Source organism: Pyrus communis, chromosome 9 (genome assembly GCF_041283825.1).
Source record: "Pyrus communis isolate YQ-2024b chromosome 9, ASM4128382v1, whole genome shotgun sequence".
Taxonomy (NCBI): Eukaryota; Viridiplantae; Streptophyta; class Magnoliopsida; order Rosales; family Rosaceae; genus Pyrus; species Pyrus communis.
Window position 1 is genome coordinate 18,785,863 of NC_142573.1, and position 15,891 is coordinate 18,801,753.

Sequence of the window (15,891 nt, forward strand, 5' to 3'; positions counted from 1 at the left end):
TCATAAGTTATAACCACAACCAAGCATAAACATAGAGTAAATCAAACTTTCATCCATGTTAATCACTCTCTTTAACAACCATGTATTTAAAAACCAAATCCTCATCATTGTGTTGGAAGGTACCCTAAGACACAAACAAACACACAAAAACAACTCTTTTTTGGGTTTTTTAAAACAAATTTTTTCAAATTTTTCTTTGATTTTCGGATTTTTACTTCAAAACATACTAAAACACACCAAAACTGCTTAAAAACACTTAAAAACAGCAAGGAACAAGTTTTGAAATAATGGGTGATAAAATCCCACGAATTTGCATGAAAAACACTTAGTTACCCCCCCACACTTAAATCAAACATTGTCCTCAATGTTTTAAGCATAGAATCACACAAAGAAACACACAAACAGCAAGTAAAACAACTAAATAGGCAGATTAGAAAGAATCAACAGAGAGAAGGGTTTAGGAACGCAAATCTGGAATTGGAGTGTTTTCTAGGTCTTCCTTTGTTGAATGGCATGGGTTGCCTCCCAAGTAGCGCTTTCTTTAACGTCTTGCAGCCGGATGAAGAACACGTTCAGGCACCATGGAGTGAGATCTCCTCCACAACCTGCCCCACGACATTCTCATAGTATGGCTTCAATCTATGTCCGTTGACCTTGAATTCCACCCCATTCCTTAAGCTTTGGACTTGAACTGCACCATGTGGAAAAACATTAGTAACAACAAAAGGTCCAATCCATTTAGAACGTAACTTTCCGGGAAATAAACGTAGACGAGAATTAAAAAGTAAAACTTTCTGCCCAATTGTGAAGGTTTTGCCCCTAATCATCTTGTCATGAAACGCCTTCGTCTTTTCCTTGTAAATGCGGGCATTCTCGTAGGCTTCATTCCTTAGTTCCTCAAGCTCATTCAATTGGAGCTTCCGATGCATTCCAGCAGCATCTAAGTCCAAATTGAACGTTTTGATGGTCCAATGTGCCTTATGCTCTAGCTCCACGGGTAAGTGACAAGGTTTTCCATAAACTAGCCGAAATGGAGACATCCCTAGGGGTGTTTTGTAGGCAGTGCGATATGCCCATAGTGCATCGTCTAAACGCATGCTCCAATCCTTCCGGTTAGGCCCCACGGTCTTCTCCAAGATTTGCTTGACCTCTTGATAGGAGCATATTCATGCGACTTAAATGGCTTGTTCTCGTGCATTTACGTTATGTTTCTTTAGTTATTTTAGTACTTTAAGCTATTTTCGTGTGTTTGTAGGTCCAAAGGGCTAAAGGAGCAAAAAGATGCATTTTGGAGACTTTTGGAGCACTTTTGGGCTAAGGATGGATAGCTTGTGCTTGGAGCCAAATTGTTGGACGAAATTGAAGACCTAATTGAAGACCAAAGTGTTGGAACCTTGTTCCCTTTAGTTCTAGGACATTTAAACCTTTCCATAAACCATCAACACATGCACCCATCACCCATTTCTCCCCCTCTTTGCCGTGCACATGCACTTCCCACTCTTTAATCATTTCCAACCCACATGCACCCTAGATTCTAATCAGCCACTCCACATGCATTTCCAACTAAATCCACATGCATTTATCATCATTCACCCTAGCCTTTAATCACATGCAAACACATTCATTCCAGCCATTCCACAACTTTTCCTAGCCTTTAATCACATGCATTCCCTTCAAATAAATCAGCCACATGCACTCATAATCATTCAACCAACTTTGCACATGCATTCATCATTGCACCACAAATCAGCCACACATTCACCCACATGCACCCTTTAATCATTAAACCATGCAGCCACATATCCATTCCACACATCCTTTGCCGTGCAAAACACCTTCATTGCAGCCACATTCCACATGCATTTGCACATGCATTCACTTAACCTAGCTGTCAAAGCACATGCACTCCCATTCTTTAATCCATTGCAGCCATCATTCACCTCTTTCTCCCAAAACATTGCACATGCATTCATCATCATAACCTAGCTGTCATGTTCCCCCTATTTCACCTATAAATAAGCATCCATTGCAGCCACAATTCATAGACTCTTCCATACACATTCATTCACGCCAGAAATTCATTCCCTCTCTCTAACACAGCCATACTTCACCATTCTTCATATTTTCTGCCCAAAAACACTCCTTGCCTTCCCTATTAATCCAAACACCACTCCCCAAACCATTCACACCATCAAACTATCCTTAGACCTTGTGCCACAACAACGAGGAAGAGAAGAGTGCCTAAACGTTCATACAATTCAAGTTTGAGTTGTTGGAATGTTTAGGTGTTTCTTTGATTTCAATGTTTAAATTCAATTCTCTTTGTTTTGTACGTATGAGGAATGGAAGAGAAGAGTGCCTAAACGTTCATACAATTCAAGTTTGAGTTGTTGGAATGTTTAGGTGTTTCTTTGATTTCAAAGTTATGAGGAACTAAACCCCCCTTGGTTAGGGGGTGATTCGAAATATATGTTTATGCTTGCATTTTGATTTGATTACTTCTAATTGCGTTTCATAAGTTGTGGATTCAATTTGTTTAACCGTTTGATTGATAACTTATTTATGTATGTTTATTGAGAGTGCACGCTTAATTTTCATGCATGAATATGACGCTAGAATATAAGTGAGTTTCACCTAATAGTTACGAACTTATATTCACAAGTAGTGGAGGTTGCTTATAAACAATCGCGTTAAACGAATTCTTGGCAAGAGTTTCATGCATTCATAGTAACGAATGCCTCGTCAACACTTATAATTTTCATAGAGCGTAATGATTCTTGCTTGTACCTCTTCTATGCATTCATGTTGAGGACTTGTGAGGAATGTTTTGAATTGTCGCATGCATCATCCAATTCAATAACGTTAGGAAGATTTGAAGGTTAATTAGTGCATCACGGTTAACTTGGGGTGTTGAGAATTCATGGTTTATTGAAATGCAATTGGAAATCATTTTATTATGTAAGTATAACATGTATGGAGATGAACCCCTTAGCTAGGTTCCCATCCATTCAATTCCATCAATTTCATCTTTACTATCTGTTTTAATTTGAATCTGTACATTTAATTTAATTTCGTCCAAAACTCAATCCCCCTTTACTTTATTGTCTAATTTAGTTAGAAAGTGTCTTAGTTTATGTTTATAAGTGTTTTGTTTCATTTTGTTACACAAATTCGCCCAAATTCACCAAAGTGCTCAAAACTGCCCAGATTGTGTTTTTAAGGCAGTTTTGAGTGTTTTGGGTGCTGTTTGAGTCTTTTGGTTTGTTTTAGTGTTTTAAGTGTTTAGTTTTGCATTCTTTGAGTCTAGTTTAGTGTTTTAAACTTTATTTTACGTTTTTGAGTCAGTTTCCAAGTGATTTTGCAATCCCTCCTAATCCCCAGTTAAGAACGATCCCTACTTATACTTATACTACAATTGAAAAAAGAGGGTTTAATTTGTGCGCGTATAATTCTCGCATCACCTCTCTATTTGATACTTCGGCTTGGCCACTTGTTTGTGGGTGATAAGGTGTTGAAACCTTATGCTTGACATTGTACTTCTTGAAGAGTGCCTCAATGGTCCTATTGCAGAAATGTGAACCTCCATCACTTATAAATACCTGCGGCATCCCAAATCTAGAGAAAATGTTAGTCTTGATGAAATCTGAAACCACTCTAGAATCGTTAGTACGGGTAGCTTTTGCTTCTACCCATTTAGAAACATAATCAACCGCAAGCAAAATATAAGTGAAACCAAATGAAGAAGGAAAAGGACCCATGAAATCAATACCCCAAACATCAAAGATTTCAACATTGAAGATGGGTGTTTGCGGCATTTGGTCTTTTGCACCAATAGAACCTGTTCTTTGACATCTATCACATGTTAAGCAAAACGTTCTAGCATCTTTGAACAATGTAGGCCAATAAAAACCAGATTCTAACACTTTACGAGCTGTCCTTTGGGTACCAAAATGGCCTCCACATGCATAAGAATGACAAAATGCTAGAATTGAGTTAAAATCAGAAGTTGGCACACATCTTCTAGTAATCTGATCTGGGCAATATTTCCATAGATATGGATCATCCCACACATAAAATCTTGCATCATGTATCAATTTATCACGTTGGACCTTGCTTAGGGTGTTAGGAACTTGCTTAGTCACCAAGAAATTGACCAAATCGGCATACCAAGGGGTACTTACCTCAATGGACAGAAGTTGTTCATCCGGAAACGTCTCAGAAATGGGGAGGGATTCTTCTTCACGCACCAATCTACTCAAGTGGTCAGCCACCACGTTTTCACAACCTTTCTTGTCCCTAATTTCAATATCGAACTCTTGAAGTAGGAGCATCCAACGAATGAGCCTTGGTTTGGCCTCCTTTTTGGTGAAAAGATACTTCAAGGCTGCATGGTCAGTGAAAACAATTACTTTAGTGCCAATAAGATATGATCTAAACTTATCTAAAGCAAATACAACCGCCAAGAGTTCTTTTTCGGTTGTAGAATAATTCAATTGAGCATCATTTAAAGTGCGGGAAGCATAATAAATAACATGTGACTGTTTATTTTTCCTTTGACCCAAAACAGCCCCAAGTGCATAATCCAAGGCATCACACATCAATTCAAATGGAATGGACCAATCCGGGGGAGTTATGATGGGTGCCGTGGTTAGGAGCTCTTTGAGATGCTTGAATGACTTCTTGCATGCCTCGTTGAACTCAAAAGACACATCTTTTTGGAGGAGGCGGCATAGGGGTTGTGCAATCTTGGAAAAGTCCTTGATAAATCGTCTATAGAATCCTGCATGACCAAGAAAAGAACGAACCTCTCTAACCGAAGTAGGAGAGGGTAAGTAGCGTACAAGATCTACTTTAGACTTATCAACTTCAATTCCTTTTTCAGAGATTATATGACCCAAAACAATACCTTGTTTAACGATAAAATGGCATTTTTCCCAATTTAAAACAAGGTTTGTTTCAACACAACGTTTCAAGATTAAAGTGAGATTATCCAAGCATTTATCAAAAGAATCACCAAAAACACTAAAGTCATCCATGAATATCTCAATAATCCTTTCAACATAATCAGAAAATATGCTTACCATACACCTTTGAAACGTGGCAGGGGCATTGCACAAACCAAATGGCATGCGTCGATATGCAAATGTTCCAAAGGGACAAGTAAAAGTGGTCTTTTCTTGATCATCCGGGGCAATGACAATTTGATTATAACCTGAATATCCATCAAGAAAGCAATAAAAAGAATGACCCGCTAACCTTTCCAACATTTGATCTAGGAACGGCAATGGAAAGTGGTCCTTCCTTGTGGTGGCATTTATCTTCCTATAATCGATGCATACACGCCAACCGGTTTGGATTCTCATGGGTACAAGCTCATTCTCGGCATTTTCCACAACCGTCACTCCGGATTTCTTAGGCACACATTGGATAGGTGAAACCCAACGACTATCGGAGATAGGATAAATGACTCCACAATCAAGAAGTTTGATTATCTCCTTTTTCACAACTTCCATCATTGGAGGGTTAAGACGGCGTTGAGCCTTTCTAGTTGGTTTGGTCCCCTCCTCAAGAAATATGTGATGCATACAAGTTGTGGGGCTTATACCTTTGATATCGGCCAATGTCCATCCTAGGGCAGATTTGTACTCCTTCAACACATGCATGAGTTTTTCCTCCTCTTGTGCCGTGAGGGATGATGATATGATGGCAGGCAGTGTCTCATTTTTTCCCAAGAAAATGTACTTCAAATGGCTTGGCAAAGGTTTGAGTTCAAGGATAGGTGGCTGAATTATGGATGGAAGCAACTTGTTAGTCGAAATGGGAATGGACTCTTTGTTAGGAAACTTACCATCATGTATTGGTGATGACTCAAGGGCAGCAACTACTTCAAGAAAATCCTCACTAGGAGGCACAGCATAGGATAGTGTATTTGTGCCGTGGGGTTGCATGGATGTTGCTCCCTTGGTTTTGACTTCTACACCACTTGTAATGACTTTTTCAAGCATATCATCATTCAAATCTTCAAGGTATCCCTGCGCCAAAGAGTCAACAGTATCAATAGAGAAACATGAATGATCTTCACTAGGATACTTAATAGAATCGGAAAGATTGAAATTAACAACTTCCCCATCAAATTCCATGGACAAAGTTCCATTAAACACGTCAATCTTAGTCCGGGCCGTTTTCATGAATGGCCTTCCAAGTAGAATGGGCAGCGAGGGTGTATGATCCGATTCATCCATCTCAAGGACATAGAAATCCGCCGGAAAGATCAAATGATTAACCTGCACCAAAACATCTTCCAAAACTCCCTTTGGATAGGCATTAGATCTATCGGCCAATTGTATGATAACACCATCCTTTTTCAATGCTCCTAGGTTCATAGATGCATATATGGAATATGGCATAACATTTATAGAGGCACCTAAGTCAAGCATGGCAGATTCAAATCTAGTGTTACCTATGACACAAGGAATGGTGAAACTACCCGGATCTTTGCATTTGGGAGGTAGTTTGCGTTGCAAGATGGCGGACACATTCTCACCTACTTTTACCACTTCCTTGGTCGACATCCTCTTCCTAGTGGTGCACAACTCCTTCAAAAACTTGGCGTATCTAGGGACTTGCTTGATTGCATCCAACAAGGGTATGTTCACTTGAACTTTCCTAAATGTCTCAAGGATGTCCTTTTCAGCTTCTTCCTTTCTTGTTTGCATAAACCTACTAGGAAAAGGAGCATTCGAAGGAAAAGCATTAGTAGAAACCGAATTTGACACATTCTTACCCTTTTTGGCCGAATTAGACAGTTTTGGGGCACTAGGAACTTGCGGCAAAGACTCTCCCACCTTTGCCGTGGGTTTGCTTGATTCTTCCTCTTCAATTTGCAAGTTTTCATCACCTTTGGGACCTGATTGTGATGGTGTAGGATCTGCCCCAATCTCTTTTCCACTTCTCAAGGTTATGGCCTTTGCACTTTCGAAGCTTCCCTTTGGATTTGGAACGGTGGAACTAGGGAGCTTTCCTTGTTCACGAAACTGCCCCATAAACTCGGCAATTTGCCCCATTTGTTTCTCCAATTGATCCACCCTTTTGTCTTGGTTTTGCATAGCCTTAGCTTGATCGTCCTGCCCATTAGACAACTTAGTTAGTATCTTAAGAAGTGCATCATTGTCAAGAGACGTACCTGAGGCACTTGGGCCGGATTGGGCTTGATTTTGGGGTGGGCCGTAGGTTTTGGGAAAGAACCCAGGGGGTTGTTGCCTAAAGCCTCCTTGGTTTTGAGATTGTTGGGGCTCCCTCCATTTGAAATTTGGGTGGTCTCTCCAACCGGTATTATATGTGTTGGAATAAGGATCGTTCCTTGGTTGGTTTTGGCCTTGAAACCCAATTGCATTGGCGCTTTCCCATCCACCATTTTCAATCAACTGTGGACATTTTTCAGAGGCATGTCCATGCATAGAACATACGCCACATACAATTGGTCCTTGCATCTTCATGCCCTCGGCCAACTGAGACACAATAGAAGTAAGATTAGCCAATTGTGAATTAATGTCGGAAGTAGAACTTACCTCATGAACATGTTGCCGTGGGGGTCCTCTTTGGCCTACTCCTTCGTATTGTTGATCGTTCAACGCTCGATTAGAAATCAAGGTCTTGGCAGCCATAGGTGTTTTGTCCACTAATGCTCCACCTGCCAAGGCATCGAGCATTTGACGTTCTAATGGTAGGAGGCCCTCGTAGAAGTATTGCAAAAGTAGCTCCTCCTTCATCTGATGCTGTGGACAAGAAGCAACAAGTGATTTAAAACGTTCATAGTATGCAGGAAAAGACTCACCTTCATCTTGTTGAATTCCACTTATTTTTTTACGAAGAAGAATGATGCGAGAAGTTGGGAAAAACTTCTCCAAAAACGCTATTTTCATACTCTCCCATGAAGTGACAGTGCCAGGAGCCAACTCGTATAACCAATCCTTAGCTTTATCCATTAAAGAGAACGGAAAAGCTTTCATCTTCAAAATACTTCCGTCAACATTGACGGGAGTCATGCTTGAACAAACTACTTCAAACTCTTTAAGATGCTTGTTTGGATCTTCCATGGAAAGCCCATGGTATTTAGGAATGTGGTGCAACAAGCTTGACTTCAACTCGAATTCATCGGTCTTGCCTTGGGCAGCCGCGGGGTATTGAATGCATAATGGTGCGGCATTGGCCAACCCTGAGGCCGAAAGCTCTTTAATGGTCCGATTGTCCGCTGCCATAACTTCTTCTTCCACTTCTTCAAACTCAGATTCGGCCTCTGAACTTGAACTAGGTTCACTACGTTCGGGATGCCTCCTCTTTCTTCTCAAATCACGTTCAAAATCGTCGTTAAAGTCTAAGATATGTGCATGCACAGTTTGAGAACTCCGCGTCATGCACTAGTACCTAAAAAAAAACAAGAAACAAAAATAGGTCAGAAACTACAACAAAATCAGAAACAAAGTGAAATAAATGAAACAAAAACAATCCAAGGGATTAGCAAAGTTGCTAATCCCCGGCAACGGCGCCAAAAATTTGATGCGAAATATATTAAGCACACAAATTAAACCCTCTTCTGACAATTGTAGCAAAGTATGTAAGTAGGGATCATTCAAAACCGGGGACTAGGAGGGATTGCTAAACTCTTGAAAACTGACCTAAGAACTCCAAAACAAAGTTAAAAACACTAATTTGGACTCAAAGAATGAAAAACCAAAGTTAAAACACTAAAACAAAACAAAAACTCAAAACAGCAACTAGAAGACTCAAAACTGCCTAAAAACCACTTTCTGGGCAGTTTTGAGCACCTACAGTAATTTGGACGAAATTGGTTGAAAACTTGACTCAAAACACTTAAAAACATGAACCAAAACAATTTCTAACTAAATTGAGACTTCAAAGTAAAGGGGGATTTGATTTGGACGAAATTAAAGTTGAGAAAACAGATTGCAAAGTAAAACTGATTTTGAAACGTTTTTGGGGTTTTTAATGGATGATGGACTAGTTAGAGTTTCTTTCTCCACACATGACAAGTATGCAAATGACTCGATTTCCAGTTATTCCTTCATAGAATTATGAATGACAATGCCCCAAATTAACCGTGACATCACTAGTTAATTCTCAAGTTTTCCTTGTGTTATTGAATTGGATGACATCATACGACAACCCAAAGCATTCTTCAAAAGTTCCTTACATGACATCATAATAAAGATACAATCAAAGATCATTACGTTCAATGAAAACTATAAGCATTGACAAAGCACTTGTGACTATGACAACATGACACTTATGCTAGGAATTGAACTTAACGCGATTGTCACTAGCAACCTTCACTACTTGTGAATATAAGTGTGTGACAATTATGTGAAACAAACTTATATTCTAGCATCATATTCATGCAAGCCAATTAAGTGTCGACTGATGCGTTATTTATACGCACACAAATTAAACCCTCTTTTTGTCAATTGTAGTGAAGTATGTAAGTAGGGATCGTTCTGGACCGGGGATTAGGAGGGATTGTTAATCTCTTGGAAACTGACTCAAAAACGTAAAAACAATATAAAACGCTATCCTAGACTCAAAGAATGCAAAACTAAAGTTTAAAACACTAAGACAAACCAAAAACTCAAAATGCTTTAAAACATAAACTAAACAGATTCTAAGCACTAAAGAATAAGAAAGTAAAGGGGGATTGAGTTTTTGAACGAAATTAAACTAAATGAACAAATTGTAATTAAAGCAGAATGTAAATATGAATATGATGAAAATATGGATGAATGCTAGCTAAGGGGTTCATCTCCACATATGTTACACTTGCATAATAAAATGATTTCCAATTGGTCTTTCGATAAATTATGAAACTCAACACCCCGGGTTAATTAGGTCCGCTTAAATTAACCGTCAAGTTCTCCTTAAGTTAATGAATTGGATGGGTTAGCGCAACGCAATTCACAACATTCTCCAAAAGTCCTTTACGTGAACAGCACAATAAAGATACAATCAAAGATCATTAAGCATCATGAAAACTATAAGTGTTGACGAGGCCTTCGTTACTATGGAATACGCATGAAACTAGTGCCAAGAATTCATTTAACGCGATTGTTTATAAGCAACCTCCACTACTTGTGAATATAAGTTCATAACTATTAGGTGAAACTTACTTATATTCTAGCGTCATATTCATGCATGAAAATTAAGCGTGCACTCTCAATAAACATACATAAATAAGTTATCAATCAAACGGTTAAACAAATTGAATCCACAACTTATGAAATGCAATTAGAAGTAATCAAATTATATTGCAAGCATAAACATATATTTCGAATCACCCCCTAGCTAAAGGGGGGTTTAGTTCCTCATGATTACAAAACAAAGAGAATCAAAATTAAACATTATAATCGAGGAAAAGAAACACCTAAACATTCCAACAACTCAAACTTGAATTGTATGAACGTTTAGGCACTCTTCTCCTCCTCTTCGTTGTAGCATAAGGTCTAAGGGATGTTGTTGATGTGTTGAATGGATTGGGGAATTATGGAAATGGATGAGGAGTGGTGTTTGGATTATAAGGGAAGGGAGACTCACGGCAATGAGGGAATGGAAGTGTTTGTGGTGTGTTGTGTATGAAATGAGATGATCTTTGAATGAATGAATGCAAGGGTATTTATAGGAGTAGTGGAGGGAACATATGGCTGTTTGTTTAAGGTGTTTGTGTGGAGGAATGATGGAAAAACAGCTAGGACAACATGTGAAAGCTGGAATTGCATGTGAAGATGCTGGAAGTGTGAGTGAAGGCCACGGCAAGGGTGTTTTCTTGATGGTTTTGGGGTTGTGATGCATGTGAATGCATGTGAATGATAGCTAGGGTGTGTGATGATGAGTGTATGTGGAATAAAGAATGAATGGTGGCTGAATTTAAGGAGTGGGAATCTGGAAAGTGGAAGGGGATACACGGCTAGGAAGAAGTGGAGTGAATGATTGAATGTGCAATGATGAAGTGAAGTGCTGAAAATCTAAGGGAAAGGCACGGCAAAGAGATGTTTGTTGGTGTAAATGTGCAATGGTTGCAATGATGAAATGGATGGGAGTGCATGTGGGTGAATTAAAGGATGGAATGCATGTGCAATGAGTGGTGTTGTTGGTGTGTGAAAGTGATTGCTGAAAATGAATATGTATGAAATGATAGTGTTTTGCACGGCTAGGTGTTGTGGTTTTGGGAGAAAGGTGGATGAATGTGCATGTGAATTAGGTTGTGAAAGCATGTGGATTAGGTGGAAAGAGGTGGGTGTGCATGTGAGTTGAAATGTAAAGGGAATGCAAGGTGAATGAATAATGAATGCATGTGTTAATGAAGTTGCATTTGGAAGGGTTGGAAAGTGGAAGGGAAAGGCACGGCAAAGAAGAATGTTTGGTGCTTGAAATGCATGTGAGTGCATGTGTGTGTAAATGGGTGAAAATGTGGGTTAAAGTGATGCATGGCTAGGAAATGTGAGTGAATGATGTGCATGTGTGTGAATGCATGTGGAATAAAGAAGAGTATGGAAGTGAATAAATCATAATATGGCTAGTTTAAAGGGCTAGGGTTTAAGTACATAGAATGGGCCTAAAATAGGTTGGTTTGCATGGCATAGAATGTTTGATTTGGGCTAGAGGTTTTCCATGGCTCAAAGGATTTGTTTGATTGGGCTAGGCCCTTTGTTTTATGTCCCCAAAGAGCATACAAGGCTTCAATTTCGTCCATCCTCTTTGCTCCATGATTAAGCTATCCAATCCATGCCCAAAAGTGCCCCAAATAGCCTCAAAATGCACTTTCTTGCTCCCTAAGCCCTTAGAACCTGAAAACACACAAAAGAAAGCAAAAAGGACTAAAATAACTAAAGAAACATAACGTAAATGCACGAGAACAAGCCATTTAAGTCGCATGAATATGCTCCTATCATCGACCCCTAATTAACAAACACAAATACGTTATTACTCGCACAGTTAAGCCAATTGCATTCACGATTCAAGAACTCATAACTGGAATTTATCAAATCAACTTGCACACATAGTTATGGCTTCGAAATCACCCCTAACCAATAGGGGTTTAGCCACTCATGTTCATAGCAAAATGAAAGGAAAATAAATTAAACATTGAAATCATAAAACGAATTACACCTAGAATGCACCAACGACGAAGCTTGAGCATCCAAGAGTCTTTCCTTCTTTCTCCTTGCTACGGCACAAAGGTGGATGGGATGGTTGGGATGTGTTTTAGGATCAGGGATTATGGAATTGGATGGAGGATAGGCACGGCAAGGTGTAGTGTTTGGCTGGAATTGTGTTTTTAGGATTTTAGGATGTGTAGAGTGGTATGGCTAGATGAATGGACGAAAATTGGGTGAATGAGTGATCCCCCTTAGTGCCTTGCTGCAAATCCTTATTTATAGGGCTAGGAAAGGTTTAGAACTTAGTTGAAACCAAAAGGTTTTGTACCAGAAATTAGGCAGAAATTAGGCACAAGTTAGGCACAAGTTAGGCAGAAATGTAGCCTTCTAGAAATCAGGTTTTTAGGCCCCCTTACAGCTCCCTAACTGAATTCAAGCCTTTCAAATTCGTCCATCCTCATGCCTCCATGCTTGCACTATCCAATCTTGGCCCAAAAATGCTCCAGAATACTCCAAATTGCTTCTTTTTGCATACTTTGACAATAAAACCTGAAATTGCACGAAAATAACTTTAAACACTATAATTAACATAGTTTAGCTAATTAAATGCAAGAAAACAAGCTAACTAAGTTGTATAAATATGCTCCTATCAGGTGTTTCCTCTCCTTTGATGTCAATGGTTAAATTTACTTCTCTTTGTCTTGTACGTATGAGGAACTAAAACCCCCCTGGCTAGGGGGGGATTCGAAACCATGATCATGCTTGCTATATGATTTGATTACCTCTAATTGCGTTTCATAAGTTGTGACTTCAATTCACTTATCTATTTGAATTAAACTGATTTGTGTGTGTTGGTTGAGAGTGCACGCTTAATTATCATGCATAAATCTAATGCTAGGATATAAGGAAGTTTCACCTAATCGTTACAAACTTATATTCACAAGTAGTAAAAGTTGATGATCTCAATTGCGTTAAGTAAATTCTTGGCATAAGTTTCATGCAATTCATAGTAACGAGTGCTTCGTCAATGCTTATGGTTTTCAAAGAACTTAATGATTCTTGCTTGTATCTCTATTATGCAATTCATGTAGGGAACTTGTGGGGGAATGCTTTGGGTTGTCGTATGCAATCATCCAATTAAATAACGTTAGGAAAATCTGAGGGTTAATTAGTGCAATTCACGGTTAATCTGGGGCGTTGAGAATTCATGGTTTATTGAAAAGCAATTAGAAATCGTTTTGTGTGCAAGTATGGCATGTGTGGAGATGAACCCCTTAGCTAGCCTTCATTCCATTCATTAAATCCAAATTCGTTTTAAAATCTGTTCGTTTTACAAAGTTTTAAGTTTTGTTTTCAAATTCGTCAAAATCAAAATCCCCCTTTACTTGGAGTGTCAAATTAGTTAGAAATCAATTTAGTTTGTGTTTTTAAAGTATCTTGACTCAAGTTATAACTATTTTCGTCCAAATTCTTCTTTAGTGCTCAAAACTGCTCAGAAAGTAGTTTTAAGGCAGTTTTGAGTGTTTTCTTGCTGTTTTGAGTCTTTTGGTTTGTCTTAGTGTTTTAAACTTTAGTTTTGCATTCTTTGGGTCTAGTTTGGTGTTTTATATTGTGTTTTTACGTTTTTGAGTCAAATCCAAGTGATTAACAATCCCTCCTAATCCCCGGTCCAAAACGATCCCTACTTACATTCTTCACTACAATTGATAAAAAGAGGGTTTAATTTGTGTGCGTATAATTTTCACAGTAGTACCCTAAGACATAAACACACAAAAACGACTCAAAACACTCTTTTTAGGCTTTTCAAAACATGTTTTTCAAATTTTTATGTGATTTTCGGAGTTATAAAACAAAACACACTAAAACACTCCAAAACAGCTTAAAAACACTTTAAAACAGCAAGGAACAACACTTGAAGTTAAGGGTGGTAAAATCCCACGAATTTGCCTCAAATATACTTAGTTACCCCCCCCCCCCCCCCCCACACTTAAATCAAACATTGTCCTCATTGTTTTAAACATAAATTCACACAAAACACAAGTAAACACACAAACAGCAACTAAACAACATAACAGGGCAGATTAGAAACAACAACAAAGAGAAGGGTTTGAGGAATGCAAATCTGGAATTTGGGGGATTCCTAGGGCTTCCTTTGTTGAATGGATGGGTTGCCTCCCACATAGCGCTTGCTTTTACGTCATGCAGCCGGACGAACACCTCCATCAAGCTTCAGGGGAGGCCACGACATGCAAGGGAATCTCTTCCACAACATGCCCTTCAACACTTTCATAATATGGCTCAATGAATGGGAGGGGATAATGATACTCCCTGATGGTGGTGTTTTGGTGTCGAAAGTCCATGTAAATGCTCCCACCACCTTTAAATCGGTTGGGCACCTGCACCAAAGAAGGTAACAACCGATTAATTGAAATGGGAATTGAAATTGGGATTGAAGACTTACAAACATATTGTGGTGAAGGCTCAAAATCGGCAGCCCTTTCAACAATGTCACCATGGCTACTTTCGGCCATATTGGGTGGTTGTAGGGCAATCACTCCAAGTTCTTCTCCAATGGTGGTTCTTGATACATCCTTCGTGATAAGTGTGGATCCTTTCGGCCCTATGTCCTTATGCACATCTATGACAAAACAAGAATGACTATCGTTAGGATTCTTAATAGAGTCATAAACATTGAATTTAATTATATCACCACCAAACTCCATTGTTAGTGCTCCCTTGGCCACATCAATCTTTGTTTGGGCTGTTTTCATGAACGGACGGCCTAGCAAGATTGGCAATGATGGAGCATGGCTCGAATCCTCCATTTCTAAGACATAAAAATCTGCAGGAAAGATGAGATGATTGACCTGCACTAAAACATCCTCAAGGACTCCCTTGGGATAAACATTAGAACGATCGGCCAATTGAATTATAACGCCATCTTGTTTTAACTCACCAAGGTTCATAGATGCATAAATGGAATATGGCATGACATTAATAGAAGCACCTAAATCTAACATGCATTGTTCAAATCTAGTGTTTCCAATTATGCATGGGATAGTAAAACTACCCGGATCCTTGCATTTAGGGGGCAGTTTCCTTTGCAAGATGGCTGAGACGTTTTCACCCACTTTTACAACCTCCTTGGTCGAAATCTTCCTCTTATTAGTGCAAAGTTCCTTCAAGAACTTGGCGTACCTCGGGACTTGCTTAATTGCATCCAAAAGAGGGATATTGACTTGAACTTTCCGAAACGTCTCGAGAATGTCCTTTTCTGCTTCCTCTTTCTTCGTTTGCATGAACCTGTTAGGAAAAGGCACATTCAGAGGAAAAACATTAGTGGGAACTGAACTTGACACGTTTTTACCTTTGATGGACCGATTTGAGGTCTTAGAATCATTCAAGGCTTGCGGCAAAGGTGTTTCCACCTTTGCCGTGGGTAGGCTTTGTTCCTCTTCTTCGATTCTCAACTCTTCCTCCTTATTGGAATGTGGTTTGGATGGTCCGTGGTCAGATCCAACTTGCTTCCCACTTCGCAAACTTATGGCTTTTGCATATTCGAATCCACCTTTCGGATTCACCTGCGTTGAACTTGGTAACTTACCTTGTTCTCTACTAAATTGCCCCATGAATTCAGCCATTTGTCCCACTTGTCTCTTCAACTCCGTCACCTCTCGAGCTTGATTTTGCACCTCATTGGCGTAATTGTGCATGTCCTTTGTTTGTT

At 39.2% G+C, this 15,891-nt stretch overlaps 1 pseudogene; it reads right to left on the bottom strand.

The window, feature by feature from the left end:
• Positions 1 to 3,404: 3,404 nt before the first annotated feature.
• Positions 3,405 to 15,891, bottom strand: part of LOC148694366 (uncharacterized) — a 40,168-nt pseudogene continuing 27,681 nt past the window's right edge.